The sequence below is a fragment of the Pelodiscus sinensis genome, chromosome 1 (genome assembly GCF_052426305.1).
Source record: "Pelodiscus sinensis isolate ZL-2025 chromosome 1, ASM5242630v1, whole genome shotgun sequence".
Taxonomy (NCBI): domain Eukaryota; kingdom Metazoa; phylum Chordata; order Testudines; family Trionychidae; genus Pelodiscus; species Pelodiscus sinensis.
In genome coordinates, this window is record NC_143052.1 from 196,490,240 (window position 1) to 196,505,793 (window position 15,554).

The 15,554-nt window shown below is 51.9% G+C and overlaps 1 protein-coding gene across 1 annotated transcript in view; it reads right to left on the reverse strand.

Annotated features, from left to right (window-relative positions):
* Positions 1-10,635: 10,635 nt before the first annotated feature.
* Positions 10,636-15,554, reverse strand: part of HSF2BP (heat shock transcription factor 2 binding protein) — a 60,390-nt gene continuing 55,471 nt past the window's right edge. Inside the window, exons 9-10 of the transcript XR_012898246.2 lie at positions 14,435-14,896; positions 10,636-11,739 (exon numbers count right to left, since the gene is read on the reverse strand). The gene's annotated coding sequence lies outside the window, so the exon portion shown is untranslated. The remainder of the gene's footprint in view (positions 11,740-14,434; positions 14,897-15,554) is intronic.

Below are 15,554 nucleotides of genomic sequence, written 5' to 3' on the forward strand. Positions count from 1 at the left end.
GGCTCCAGATTCAGCCGCTGAATCTGGACACCAGTTCTGACTTACATACAGATTCAACTTAAGAACCCCAGGCGTCCCCAAGTCAGCTGCTGCTGAAACTGATCAGCAGCTGATTCCAGGAAGCCTGGGGCAGAGCAACTCTGCCTCGGGCTTCCTGTAGTCAGCCGCTGGTCAGTTTCAGCAGCGGCTAACTTGGGGACGCCTGAGGTAGGGCAGCTCGGGTGCTGCTGGGTTGGTCCAGTAGCACGGCCACTCCTCGGCGCTACTGGACCAACCCAGCAGCACCCCAGCTGCTCTACCCCAGGCGTCCTGATTCAGCCACTGCTGAAACTGATCAACAGTGGCTGAATCAGGACTCCTGGGGCTGAGCAGCTGGGGTGCTGCCGGGTTGGTCCAGTAGCGCCAAGGAGCGGTGCTGCGGGACCAACCGGCAGCGCCCCACCTGCTCTACCACAGGCCCCGGGCTTTGCTCCACATCTCCCTGGTCTGCTGGAGGGGGCACTAGCTGCGTCCCCCCCCAGCTGATCTGGAAAGCGGCCCCGGGTCCGGCCCCGGGTCCTGCGCCGCTTTGCTCAGCGTCTCCCTGGTCTGCAGACCAGGGAGACACTGAGCAAAGCCGCGCAGGACCCGGCCCGACCCGCGGCGCTTCCAGCTGATCTGGAAGCGGCCGCGGGTCCGGCCCCGGGTCCTGCGCCGCTTTGCTCCCCGTCTCCCTGGTCTGCTGGTTCCCGCAGCAGACCAGGGAGACGGGGAGCAGCTTTTCTCGCCCCGGAGGAGGCGGGCGGCAGGACCAGGCGTCCCGCCGCTCAAGTCTTCCGGGGTGAGAAAATCCCCGTTCGTAACTGCGGATCCGACATAAGTCGGATCCGCGTAACTCGGGGACTACCTGTACTCCGGTATCCCGGAAAACTCTGCAGTCTAGACATAGCCAAGGATGGCTTTTTCCGGTTTAGCTTAAACTACTTCTAATACAACATAACCCAACGGAATTATCCAGAATAAGAATGTAGTGCTCCCCACAACAGCAGAGTTCTGCTTGTAAGCTTTTAAAGCTTTTATATAAATATAACAATGAATTTTGTTTTGAAACAAAAATCCCAAAGCCATTTCATTCAGAAAATATTGAAATGGGATGTTTCAGCATCATCAACTGACTATCTGGGAGTTTTCCTAAATGACATTGCATTGAAATCAACATGTTTTTCAACATCTTTTTCCTTTTTATCAAAAAGTCATTAAAAAAAATATTTTCACTGAAATATCTGACCTGTTCACTGTTTCCTTCACTTTTGAAGACCTTGCCTCAAGTATGGTTATACTAGTGGAGCTACTGATCTCTAACTCTCCCACTCACCCAAGCTTTTGCTGTTGCATTTGGGAAGTAGGGGCAAACCGTTATTTGTCCTCAAAGCTAAATCATTGTTATCAGAGCTGAGCAGCAGACAACCTGAAGTCTTTAGTTCTGCCTTGAGCTACGTATGCAGCCAGTGTATTTAAGAATGTTTGGGAATAAGTCAAATAGATGCATGTGGTAAGCAGGGGAGTGGAAAGGAAGCACAGCTGTGAAGATAAAGAAGTGTTTTTACTTTCTTCATTTTCAAGCTGGAGAACACAATTTTCATGCTGCCAGTCGACATGAGGAAAACCACTCTTCAGCAGCCACTTTATGTGTTAAGCAAATAAGGCATTTACAGATTGTTTTCTTTCATAGCTGTTTGTTACGGCTCAAGTTAAAGTCCTTAAAATCACTTCCTGTGTGGGCACTAATATGACACAACTTCTGGAAAGTACAAATTTGTAAAAAAACTATCAAGTTTGGCCAGGTGCTACAGAGATTAAGGGTATGTCTACACAGCAAAGTTATTTTGAAATAATAACCCTTATTTCAAAATAACTTTACAGCCGCTAAGGTCAGTGGCAAGTATGCACTGATTCACTGGAGGTTATGGAAGATAATTCTATGTGACCTACAGGAAAGGGGCATCTTTCCCCACAGACACAAGGGCTACGTCTATACTGGCCACAATTTCCGGAAAAGGGATGCAAATCAGGTAAGTCAGGATAGGGAAATCCGCGGGGGATTTAAATATCCCCCGCGGACTTAAATAAACATGTCCGCCGCTTTTTTTCCGGCTTGGGGAAAAGCCGGAAAAAAAGTGTCTAGACTGGCGCGATCCTCCGGAATAAAGCCCTTTTCTGGAGGATCTCTTATTCCTACTTCAAAGAGTCCAAGATATGTAGTGATATGACTGGCACTGAGGGAGAAAGCACTTGCAGCACTAGGGTGAGTTGGCTGGGTATTGTTCATAGCATTTGCTAATTAAGTTTGCTCTGCACTATTTGATGGCCTTGCCCAGAAAAGCTGGTTAAATCCCAGTATGTTGTAGCACACAATGGGTCAAATCACCATTACAGTATTGAGTTCCCTCATACAATGGGGTGTTCACTTTAAAAACTTCAAGGTCAACAAAAAAGTGACAACGAATGAATCTCCTGCATAGGCATTTTTGAATAACAAAGTCTAAAAATCAAATATCAGGTCAACTGCTATTGACCATAGAAAGAAACATTTAATGCCATATATGACTTAACTTGCCACTGAAATGTCATGGTTTAAGGGAGCCATTTAAACTCTCATATCCTGCTCTGCTCAATGCATAATCCAGTTTCTGTTCATTCTGTTTTGTTCCCTATGCAGTAATTTACTCCTGTTCCATATTAACATACCATGGACGTAGCACCTAAGCAATAAACACCAACAACCAGTCAGTCTTTCTGATTATAGGAATTGCCATAGTAGATCAGACCTGTGGTTCAGCTAGTTCAGTATCCCATCACCAACAGTGGCCAGTGTCAGCGGCTACAAGAAATCCTGAAAAAGGCAACTAAAAAACAGGGGAACCCACAGACTTGCCAGGCCCTTACACAAAGGTTGGGGGGCCCTAGCTCAGCAGACCTGGAAACGGCGGGGATGGGGACAGCCAGCTCTCAGCACTGCACCACACTGTCCCTCCCATCTGCTAGTCATCCCTGAGCGCTGGTTGCAATTTAAAGTGTCCAGGGCTCCGGCCACCTCTGTTCCTGCAGTACCAGCAGTGGTGGCAGCCAGAAGCCCCCAGCCTACTGCCCTCTCCTCCTGCCCCACCCACCTCTGCCTGGCGGCAGGCCTGCTAAGAAATAGCCTATGATTAAAGGACATTTCTTCAAAACCCTGCTCCCATGGTGTGAGGTGATTTATATGCTCAGGGAAGGAAGGTTTATCCCTTCCAAATTTTGTAGAGTTATATATATATATATATAATGTAATTGTAGATTTCTATTTAGCCATATCAATCTCCAATCTTTTTTGAATTCTGCTAAACTCTTGGCTTTAATCATATCTTGTGGCATTGAGTTCCATAGACTAATGGTGCATTTTGAAAAAAAAAATGCCTTTAATGGTCTTAACTATAATCTCTTAGGATGCCTATTTTCTAAAGAATGTCCACAAGTTAGTTGACAAAACTCACATTACTATTACCGTGGGTGACATTGTGCTCTACTGGTTCGTGCACAGGCCTGGGAGTCTGAATTCTTGGGTTCTCATTAGTTTTCCAACTTAAACTGCTCTTGCTGTTCTTACCAGTGTCCTAGCCAGGCTGGAGCAACTCCCTGCCCGCAGTGTGGTGAGCCCAGCCTGAGCAGCCCCCACCTGTGGTGCAGTGGGTTTGGCCCAGTCTAAGCAGTTCCCACCTGTGGCAGGCTCAGCCCAACAGAGCAGCCTGCAGTGCAGCTTCTAGATTTTATTTTAAAAGTGCCAGTGATTACTGGACTAGCTATGTGCCTCATTTTACCATCTGTAAAATGGGAATAAATAATTATACGGTTGTTGATCACCTTCCCAGATTTGAAAAACCACTACTACATTGGCTTCTCTAGATCATGACTGTTAAAGGCCATGTGGCATATCCAGCTCTGTTCTCACTAGGGCTACATCTAGACTGCAAGCTTCTTTCGGAAGAAGCCTTTTCCGGATGAGATCTGCCAAAAAAAACTTGCTCTGAAAGAGAGCATCTACACTGCAAAAGTGCATCAAAAAAGCGATGTGCTTTTTCAAGAGTTAGCGTCCAGACTGAATGGATGCTCTCTCACATAAAAGCTGTGATTGCTATGGACGGAATGGCCACCAGGGCACCTGTGCTTTTTCCTCTTTCTTCTTCTTTCAAAAGACTCCCTCTTCCCCATCCACACAAGCCTTTTTGCAAAAGAGCTCTTTTGCAAAAAGGCTTCTTCCTCATAGAATGAGGATTACCAGTGCTGGAAAAACCCCTCTGTTCTTTAGATTTTATTGCGGAAGAGCACAACTGCAGTTTGAACATTCCTCACGTTTTGTCAGAAAAACGGCCATTTTTCCGACAAAACTCTAATGCAGACATACCGTAGGAGAAGAGTTTTTAGCAGGCAACCAGCAGAATTTGGTTGCCAGTATAGTTTTTCTACCCAAAAAAATCCTATAAAACCTTCAACCAACAGTTACATTTCAATGAAGATTTTGGTCTGATCAACAGGCAAGGAAGAGCTTTACACCAGATTCTTTTTGGAGGAAGAAGAGGCAAGACTTGGCAAAAGCCTGAATGTTAGGGAACAGGTAAAAGAATCACAGAACTGTAGGACTGGAAGGGACCGTAAGAGGTCCTCTAGTCCAGGCTCCTGCACTCATGGCAGGACTAAGTATTCTCTCTAGAGCAGTGTTTCCCAAACTATGGGTCGCGGCCCAGTACCGGTCCACGGGAAAATAATACTGGGCCTCAGCGTGGCTGCCGGGTGCTCCGGGTTTCCAGAGTGCCCATGCGGTGCCGGGTCCCCCAAGCCCTGGACCGGGCTGGGTGGAGGATGCAGCTGGATGTTCCGGACTTCTGGCACAGAGGAGTAGTGAGGAGGAAGTGGGGGGAGGGGGGAGCAGCTGGGCTGGGGTGGGAGCAGAGCGCACAGCATCATGAGTTACGGAAAACCTGGTCTGTATGGAAATGCTCCCTGTAGGATTGTGCTACTTCTGGTAGCTGTTTCTTATAGGACAGTGGTCCCCAACGCGGTGCCATGGCACCCGCCGGGCCATTTCTGTGCGTCTGCCGAGTGAATGGGGCCGGCCCCGCCCCTGGGTGCACAGCGCATAGGCGGTGTCGGCCCCCCAGATGCATGGCGTATGGACAGTGTCGGCCCCGGGTGCACAGCACATGGGTGGCCCTGCCCCCAGGTGCGCAGCATTTGGGCAGCCCCACCCCCAGGTGTGCAATGCAAGGGCTGTGCTGGCCCCAGGCACGTGGCACAGGAGCGGCCCCGGCTGCGGGCGTATGGTACAGGAGCAGCACATGGGCAGTGCCGGCCCCGCGCATGCGGTGTTTGGTTGGCCTCACCCCCGGGTACGCAGCACAAGGGCTGTGCCAGCCCCGGGCGCGCAGCATATGGGCGGTGCTGGCCCCTGGGTGTGTGGTACAGGGGTGGCACTGGCCCTGGGCGTGCAGCACAGGAGTGGCCCCGCCCCTGGGCGTGCAGCGCATGGGCTGTTCCGGCCCTAGCGCATAGCCTATGGGCAGCCCCACCCCTGGGCTTGCGGCACAGAAACAGCGCCAGCCCCAGGAGTGCGGCGCTTGGGTGGCGCCAGCACCGGGTGCGCGCCCTATGAGTGGCCCCGTCCACAAGCTACTCACGCGCGGGGCTTTAAAAATGGTGGCGCCCGGCAAGATGCAAACGAAGCCCGGGATATGTAAATCCCGGGCTTCATTTGCAACTTCGATTGCCTACATTAACCTCCCTAGTTCGAACTAGGGTGGTAATGTAGACATAGCCATACAGCCCACTAGCTGCATCCAGTCAACTTAGCATTTCCATCCAGCCTGCCCAGCTGATTAGTAGAGATACATACTTCACAGCCTGTAGCATATGTTCAGTTGCCCTTCTCCCCGACCTTGCTCCCAAAACATGCCTGCTAGCTGTGGAGGCTGGGGGAGGAAGGGGAGTGCTCATGCCAGGGTGTCCCCATTCCCCTGTACCCCATCTCTGCCCAGCAGGGTTCAGGGAGAGGAGGACACAAGCAGCACTGCAGAGCAGCTCCTGTCTGCAGTATGATGAGTGACCAAGATGAGTGCCTTTCTTAAGAGGCAATGCACTGCTTCTAAGATTCCTCCAGCAGCCAGCTCTTTCTGTCTCTCTGTTCTGGTTCTCTCCCTCTCTCACCCATATGCCCCATCTCTGCAGACTGGGGGAGGAGAGAGACAACAGAGCAGGACTGCTTTCCCTATTTTAAAAAGACAGCACATGGCATTTCTCAGAAATGTATCCAGCAGCTGCCAACACACACACACACTCTGTCATTACTTCCCTCCCCCCACGCGCACACACAGTATGGGTATGTCTACACTACAAAGTTAATTTGAACTAACAGCCATTAGTTCGAATTAACTTTCATAGGCGCTACACATACAAACTGCTAGTTCGAACTTAATTCGACCTAGTGGAGTGCTTAATTCGAACTCGGTAAACCTCATTCTACGAGGACTAACGCCTAGTTCGAATTAAGTAGTTAGAATTAAGGGCTGTGTAGCCACTTAATTCGAACTAGTGGGAGGCTAGCCCTCCCCAGCTTTCCCTGGTGGCCACTCTGGGCACCACCAGGGAAACTCTTCTGCCCCCCTCCCAGCCCCAGAGCCCATAAAGGGGCACGGGCTGGCTACGGTGCCCATGCCAGGTGCAAGCCTGCCAGCACCCAGCCAGCAGACCCTGCACCTGGCACAGCACGAGCCAGCCACCCGCTGCCACCCAGCCCTCCGCCTCTTCCTGGAACCAGGCTGGCGGCTCCCAGGAGCCTGCCCGGGTCCGCAAGAGGTGGGCGCCCGCCTAGTCTAGTGCAGAGATCGTGGACCTCATCCAGGTATGGGGAGAAGCCTCCAACGTCCATGACCTCCGCACTAGGCACAGGAAAGTGGCTGTCTAGGGCAGGATAGCTGCCAGCCTGGCCACCCAGGAGCAGGTTTGCATGAAAATCAAGGTGGTCCAGTGAGACCCCCAACCCTGAGCTTAGAACATGAAAACATAAGAACGGCCGTACTGGGTCAGACCAAAGGTCCATCTAGCCCAGTAGCCTGTCTGCCAACAGCGGCCCACACTAGGTATCCTGGAGGGGATGGACCGAAGACAATGACCAAGCCATTTGTCTCGTGCCATCCATCTCCAGCCTTCCACAAACAGAGGCCAGGGACACCATTTCTACCCCCTGGCTAATAGCACTCCATGGACCCAACCTCCATGAATTTATCTAACTTCTCTTTAAACTCTGTTCTAGTTGTAGCCTTCACAGCCTCCTGCAGCAAGGAGTTCCACAGGTTGACTATTTGCTTTGTGAAGAAGAACTTTCTGTTATTAGTTTGAAGCTTGCTACCCATTCATTTCATTTGGTGTCTTCTAGTCCTTCTATTATGGGAACTAATGAAGAACTTTTCTTTATGCACCCTCTCCACACCACTCATGCTTTTATAGACCTCTATCATATCCCCCCTCAGTCTCCTCTTTTATAAGCTGAAAAGTCCCTGTCTCTTTAGCCTCTCTCCTTTTCCTAGTCTCCCCGAGTTTTGTTCAATAAAGAAAGAGAGTTTCTATTTTTGAACACACGTGTCCTTTATTTTGTACATCAGGAAGGGGGTCTAGGAAGAGGTAAGTGGAAGGTGGTGAGGGAGGAATGGGGTACGAGCCCCCGATGGGGAAGACTGGGGTGGCTCTGCGGGTTCCTCGGGGTGGAAGCTCTCTTGCAGCCTCCCGATACCCCCGCCCCCCCCGGATGGCAGCCTGCGGTAAGTGCAGCCAGGCTGATGGCCGAGTGCTGTGATGTGCTGAGTGTGGGCACTCACGGCACTCCAAGATAGGACTGCTTTGCTGTCCCTCATCCAGTTAGACAAGCAAGCGGGGAACCCCTGAGAACTGTCTGTCCGGGGTGGGGGTCGGGTCCCTTTAAGCACAGCCCTCGGCTAGCCTGAGGCAGCAGCTCCACGCTCTAAGTCCTAATCTGATGCCCTGCCGGCACTGCTTCCGGCCATCCTTAACCTCGGTTCCGGGTCCACTCAATGTGGACATGCTAGTTTGAATTAGGAAAATCCTAATTCAAACTAGTTTTTAGGTCTAGATCCGTGGTCACCAACCAGTAGATCGTGAGCTACCGGTAGATCTCAGGGGCTCTAAGAGTAGCTCTTGAGCCCTCTCTGAACTGCGCACTTGCGCAGTACATTTACATTAGATTTCCTCATGTAATGTAGGCGGGGCTTCAAGGAAGGGGCGGGGCAGTAGATCTTCACCTGTTCTGAGACTTAAAAAGTGATCTTGGGTGTAAAAAGGTTGGAGACCACTGGTCTAGATGCACTAGTTCGAATTAGCTTAGTTCGAATTAACTAATTCAAATTAAGTTAGTTCGATTTAGTGCTGTAGTGTAGACATACCCTATGTGTCATACACCCAGTCTGTGTCACACCCACAATCTGTGTTACAAAGTCCCTCGCTTTTGCCTCCAGGTCCGCCCCTTTCCACACAAGGCTCCACCCTTTTGGGGGGCCCGGATCCAGTCCATGATGACTTACCAAAATTTGTGCAGTGCCTCCCCCTTGTAAAAATTATTGCCCACCTCTGGTCTAACCTGTTTTCAAAAACCTCCAACAATGGAGATTCCACAAGCTCTTTAGGCGATTTGTTGCAGCGCTTAACTACCCTGACAGAAAGTTTTCCAACATAAACTGCTCTTGGTGTAGTTTAAACCCATTTCTTCTTATCTTATCCTCAGGGGTTAACAACAATTTTTCTCCCTCCTCTTTGCAACAAACTTTTATGTACTTGAAAACTGGCATGTCCTTAGACTCAGACTCAAGAGAGCGCTGGTCGAAGGTCTTGTGGGGGGAGAGGAGGGGAAGACTCTATAAGATGCCACAGAGGGGATGGCATTTGAGAGAGAGAAATAAAATGGCACATCTGTGTTGATTCTGGGCCCACAAAACTGGAGGGACTGCCGTGCGTACTGAGCACCTTGAGAGATTTCTTGAGAAATACAAACGGACCTGAACAGACAAAAACCCTAGAGATGGGCCTAGTAGGTAGAGATTCTGGATATGCACTCATTTCCAGCCAGCCTGTTGTCAATGTCATAGACTCAGCCCACTCCCTCATTTCCCTGGGTATGTCTACACAGCAAAGTTATTTTGAAATAACAGCCCTTATTTTGAAATAACTTTACTAGTGTCTACACAGCCAAACCGCTATTTTGAAAATAATTCGAAATAGCGGAGCGCTTATTTCGAATTTGGTAAACCTCATTCTACGAGGAATAACACCAAATTCGAAATAGCGATTTTGAAATAAGTGCTGTATAGACACATATCGAAATAGGGGGCCTTCAGCCTTCCCAGGGTGCCTTGGTGACCACTCCAGCCTCAACCAAGAATACTCCTCTCCCTCCCCCCTACCTGAAGCCCTTAAATGGGTTGACTCTGGCCACAGTGCCTGTGCCAGCTCCAAGCCTGCAGTCACTGCCCCTGACCCAGTGGCCCCAAAACGCAAGCCAGCAAGCCACTGGCAGCCAGCCCTCCACCGCTTCCCAGGAGCCTGCCAGGGCCCGGAGAAGGTGGGCGCCTTCCTGGTCCAGGGTGGAGATCATGGACCTTATTCAGGTTTGGGAGGGATGCCCCCAATGTCCATGATCTCTGCACTAGACAGAGGAACGCAGCCGTCTATGGCAGAATAGCTGCCAGACTGGCCACCAAAGGCCACATGCGAACCTAGGAGCAGGTTCGCATGAAAATCACGTTGGTCCAATGAGACCCCCAATCCTGAGCCCTGGGCTTCCCCTCCCCCTTCTTCCCCCTTCCAGCTCCCTCCTCCAAGGTTTCCCCCTCTCCTCTCTCACCCTCTCTCCCACCCAGGGGTGGCCCGTGCCTATAGGCAAACTAGGCAGCCGCCTAGGGCGCCAAGTCGAATGGGGCACCAAATTCCAAACTCTGCCCCTTCCATTTCCCATTCCCTTTCCAGTGCCTTACCTGGAGCACGGCTTCCATGCGACCAGGAGAGGGGTAAGTCCTGGGAGAGGCAGCGTGGGGGGAGAAGGGAGGGGAGGGGAAATCAGCCCTGGGGGAGGAGGAAGGAGGGGGTTTCCCCTGTGCCGCGGAGGGGTGGGGGTCGGCCCTGGGGGAGGAGGAATGCAGGGGTTTCCCCTGCCCCGGGGGGGGTGTCAGCCCCAGGGGAGGCAGGCGCCGGCTTCCCCAGCGCCACAGGAGGAGGGGTCACCCCAGGAGAGGTGCATGCCGGCTTCTCTCTGGGGGGGGGGATCTTGGGAGGAGGTGGGTGCAGGGGACTCTCTCCCCCGACTGACACCCTGTTCCCTCTCCCCAGCCCCCAAACTCCATCCCCAGGTCCCCAGGTCCAGCCCCCCTCTCCTCAGCACAGAACCAAAACCCTCAGTCAATATCTGCCTTTGGGATGGGGGGGGGGGCAGATTGCATGGTTCGCCTAGGGTGCCAGTTGCTGGCAGCTAGTCTAGGGCTGCCTCTGCTCCCACCTCCTTTCCCCAGTCTCACCAGAGTTTCATTCCCCCCCCCCCCCCCAGTTTTGTTAAATAAAGAGTTTGTGTTCATGAAAATACATGTATTTTATTTGACATCAGGAACGGGGGTGGGGGGAGGGGGGTAAGTGGAAGGATGTGCGGGAGGAATGAGGCACAAGCCCCCAGTGGGGCAGACCAGGGAGGCTCTTAGTGCTCCTCAGGGTGGAAGCTCTCCTGCAGGGCCTGCTGGGTACTGTCAGCCCCCGATGGATCTCCCACATGGCAGCCTGCAGAAAGTGCAGCCAGGCTCGCAGCAACATGTCCAAGAGAAGCACCAGAGTGCCCGGGGCGGCTCCGGCTCCATGTTGCAGAGTGCTGTGGTGTCCCGAGTGAGGACAACCAGAGCATACAGAGACAAAATGTTTGCTGTCCCTCATCGAGGTAGGCAAGCAAGCAGGGAAAGCTGAGAACCGGCTGTCCTGAGGGGGTCTCTTGAAGCACAGGCCTCAGATAGCCTCAGGCAGCAGCCACACAAAGTAACTCCTGACCTGATGCCCTGCTGGTCCTGGTTATGGCCGGCCTTAATGCAATTCAGCATCCACTCAGTGTGGACGCGCTATTTCGAAATAGCAAAATGCTATTTCGAAATGCATTTTGTGTGTAGACGCGTTATTTCGAAATAACTTATTTCGAATTAACTATTTCAAAATAAGATATTTCAAAATAACACTGTAGTGTAGATATACCCCCAGTCAGTTACAAAATTAATGAGACAAGGGATGTAGGTCATCTTACACATTTCCAGACCTTGCATCACCTACCCCAAACATACCTTTACAGGTCACCTGGGAAAAGAAACAGTGGTCTTAACCCATTACCCCCTTCCAGAAATCTTTCAAGAGTGACAAGTAGGCCTGTCCAACTCCATCTTCCTTATTCAAGGAGATCATTATCCTTCAGCTCTTCAAGAATCTCCTGGTGAGGAAGCACAGCCAGTCCTGACCAAAAAGAACAAGCTGGAGAATGAATGATTCACTCAGGCCTTTAAAGGACCTGGTCCTGAACAAAATCCTCCCTTCAGCCAATGGCTTCCCAGGGCCCATAGGAAGTTGTGTCCACTTTTGATGGTATTTCCCTTTAGGGTTGCCAGGTGTCCAGTTTTGAACTGGTCAGTCCAGTCTTTGAGCATTCTGTCCAGGAAACAAATTGAGAAAATACCAGGCATATAAATGTCCGGTATTTTCTAATTAAGTAAGTTTTATTATTATTAGAGTATCGGTACGTAGTTACATACTGCCTGGCTGGTAGACACACTCACACTGCATGAGCGGGTCTACCAGCCAGAGAGTACGCAACTACGCAGTAGAGAGGGTGGGGGCAGGGCTGGGGCGGGATGGAATCTCTGGGGCTGGACTCACCCATGAGCCCTGCCGGGATCATGCGCAGGATGGGCAGCACCCTGGGATCTGTGTGCACCTAGGCCAGCCCTGCTCCCCGCCAGCCGGTTCCCACCCCCCCGCTTCCGGCCAGCCCCACTGCCCCCAACTGCCTCCTGGCCAGCCCCACTCCTTGCTGGCCGGTTCCCCTGGGTCAGCCTCACTCCCCACAACCCCCTCCCAGACAGTCCTGCTTCCTGCCAGCTGGTTCCCCCCTCCCGATCTCCCCTGGCCAGCCACGCTGTCCCCACAACCTCCCAGCCAGCCCTGCTCCCCGCCAGCTGTTCCCTCTCTTCCCCTCCCCCCCATCTCCCCTGGCCAGCCCTGCTCCCCCCGATCTCCTCCCAGCCGGCCCTCCCCATCTGAGATCAAATGTGTCTGGTATTTTTTTGAAATCATCTGGTAACCCGATTTCCCTTTTACCCGTAAGAGTTAGACTGCCCAGTGAAAGGGTTTGTTTCTTTCTGTCACCCTGGAAGATAAGCTACCCAGGTGGAATTATCCCTTCCCATTTCTCTGGGAAATGGAGCTCTTCCTCTTACTCCCTGTGACGGCCTGTGTGGGTGCGAACACCCCCCCCCAGCGGGGGAAGCGGGTTCAGCGGACCCGCCGTCTAGAAGTTCGAGTGCGATCACCCGGCCGCGAGTCCGGGTCGGGGATCAGCAAACTCGTGGTTCTGTTTCCTCGGGGCAATCCCGGGTTACCAGTCTGCCCAGGTGCCTGGGTGAGGAGACGGGGTCGCCCTTGTGGGCTTGTCTGTAAGTCAGGTCCCCGCGGGGACAGCCGAAATGCAAGGGTCTTCGCCCCCTTGGTTAGCCACCCCCTACGGGGTTACGTGGGTTGGGGTTTTGGGCTAGGGAGGCGGACATGGGGGACCCGGGCCCGACCTCTCCACCGGGTCCCAGCCCGGGGCCCTAAGTGGGGGGGGAACGATGCAGGCGTTCCTCCCATGACAGGTGGGGTTTATCCCCGTAATGCACCTGTCCACGGGCGCCAGAAGGCCCCCGCCCCGGGCTGCTTCCACTCCCCACTACCCTCCGCCCTGTTGGTGGGGGTCCCACAGTCAATTACCCCGCCCGAGGCGTCGGTCTCATCCCGCAGCCGTCGTGGGAGTTCGGGGTCGTTCCCTCCTCTCCTCCAACGCGGGGGGGGCTCCCCTTGGCAGCCGGGGCGGCGGCGGCGGCTCCTCTGAGTGCCGCCCCGCCTTACTCCACCAGGCCGCTTTCCAAACAGCCCGGGTGATGACGTCGGGGGCGTCTGTTCCGTCCCCCGGGCGTCCTGGCGTCCTCTGACGTCACGGCCGGAGCGTGCCGGCCTGACGCTGGCTCCGCACTGCCCCGGCCGAGCGGCGTGCCGTTCAGTTCTCCTCGCCCCTCGGTTGGGGCCGTTCCCGGCCCCTCCTTCCCCGTTGGGGAGTTAGCCGCCCCTCCCCCAGCGGGGCTTCCCCCCTGGCCCGCTCTCCCCTGCTCCCGGGGCTGCCTGCCGGCCCGTCCGGCAGCCTCCAGGGGGCGCCACCGGCCCCGGTTCTAGTGCGGACCTGCGGCGGTCCGTCACACTCCCTTTTCCTTCTTTACACTGTGCACTGTAAATGGGTTCTCTCGAGGCTTCGTCTACACTGCTGGTTTTGCCAGCAATGAATATGCAAATGAGACGCAGATTAGCATATCGCCGCTAAAAGGGTTTTGTGGAAAACAGGGGTTTTGTGCAAAAAACCCCCATCCACGCTACTTCTCCCCCCTGCAAAAATGGTGTGCATAAATTATGCAAATGATGCACTGTGATATGCTAATCTGCACCTCATTTGCATACTCACTGCTGGCAAAACCAGCAGTGTAGACGTAGCCTCATCAAGCAAATGAAGCCCCTTTCTTCCTTCACCTCCATTTTGCTTTTCCCCTCTCTTGCCCCCTGAGGATTTGGCTTTGACTCACTCTTTGAACTTGGGATCTGGGCAGAGTTCTCCCAACTTTCTTCACTGGGGTCAAGATGAAACTGAGGATAGTCTCTCTCCTCCCCCCAGTCTACTCAGCAGGAGATGCGGAATACTAAGAGCACTGATGCCCTCTGGCTGTATCTTAAGGCTGCTGCTCTAATAAGCAGTCTGACTTCGGAACACCAGCTCTAAAACCCTTTGTGTTCACTGACTGATTTAACTTCAACACATCTGAAAGGGATAGAAATGAAGCAGGACAAGTTTAGCAATCACTTTTTTCATTCACTTTCCTGTACCTTGGTGGAGGCAGTGTCCACTGACCTGAAAAGCATCAACATTTATATGTGGGTAATGACTGCCACATTTGGCACTGTTGACAGCTTTTATTATTATTTCTCATACTGGGTCCCAACTAAGCTCCAGGCTTCACTGTACGAGGCAGTATACAAAAATATAGGAAGAAAGTCTCCTTGCCCTCACAAACCAGAATGGTTGAAAGAAAGGAAGTATTCTTACCCCCAGAAGACTCAGAAATTGCAACATCAGCCCTTGAGTAGGGTGAAGGAACATGAGGAAGCAAAGGACACTCTCATCTCCTCCAAGAAAATCAAAGACTGGATAAAAAACACATCAGTGGTTAAAACACAGAGCTTACAGTTTCCTTAGCAAAGCTGCATTTCTGATAGTCAAAGCAGGGCTGATAATTGTTTTACAGCCTCTTATCTTGGCCCTTCATAGTGACAGTATCAAAAACACAATCAGTTTTCAGCAATTGCTACCACCATCCTCAGCTTCAAGCTCTAAAATACCCATTTGCAACAGAAAATGTTTGTTACAATTAAATAGCCATCGTAATTAAAAAATAAATTGTAAAGCATTTTCTCCCTTTCCACATCCACCGTGTGGCATTGCAGAACACTGCAATAAGCAAACGGATGACAATATATTCCAAGTCAGAGGGGCCTTGCTGCACAGGATCTAGGAAGTAAAAAAACAATTCATTAATTAGCTCCTCCTGGTGGGTACTTTTAATGTGGGTTATATTACGTTCTCACGTTCTTAGGCTAACCTAATGCTCCCTCCTCCCCAGACCAGTTACAGGAGATCTGTTGTTTTTAGCAACTCCACTTTCCAGCTGACTTGAAGATTTCTGATCCCTAGATGAGGCCTTATATATGCTTGCACTCAGATTTGCTCTTGCTGCTTATGTAACCATTCACACACCTTTTGATCTCCTGCTATTTGGAGCCACTACATCCAGGCTGTGGAGAGGGAATCTCCTTTCCCACTGCTTCCTTAACCAAGATGTGTCTGCTGCTAGATTAGCTGCCTCCACACTGGAGACACTGGCTGTGTCAGATATGCAATCTCTTAAGGTTTCCGGGGCAGTCTTACATGTATGTCAGCATTGTTACAGTTCAATAGCTTGATGGCTGATCAGAGCAGCAGAGGACATAATTTCTAGAGAGACTTCCTGTGAAGACTTCCTTACTGGAATGGGAACAACTCCTTTTTCCTCGGTTGATCTTCATTCCAAAAGATTAGATTTCTGCTGCAGCAGAGCAATAATTATGTTCATGATTATTACTCTGCCAGAGTAAACATTACTGGAATGAAGAACTGGACGCAGTATATA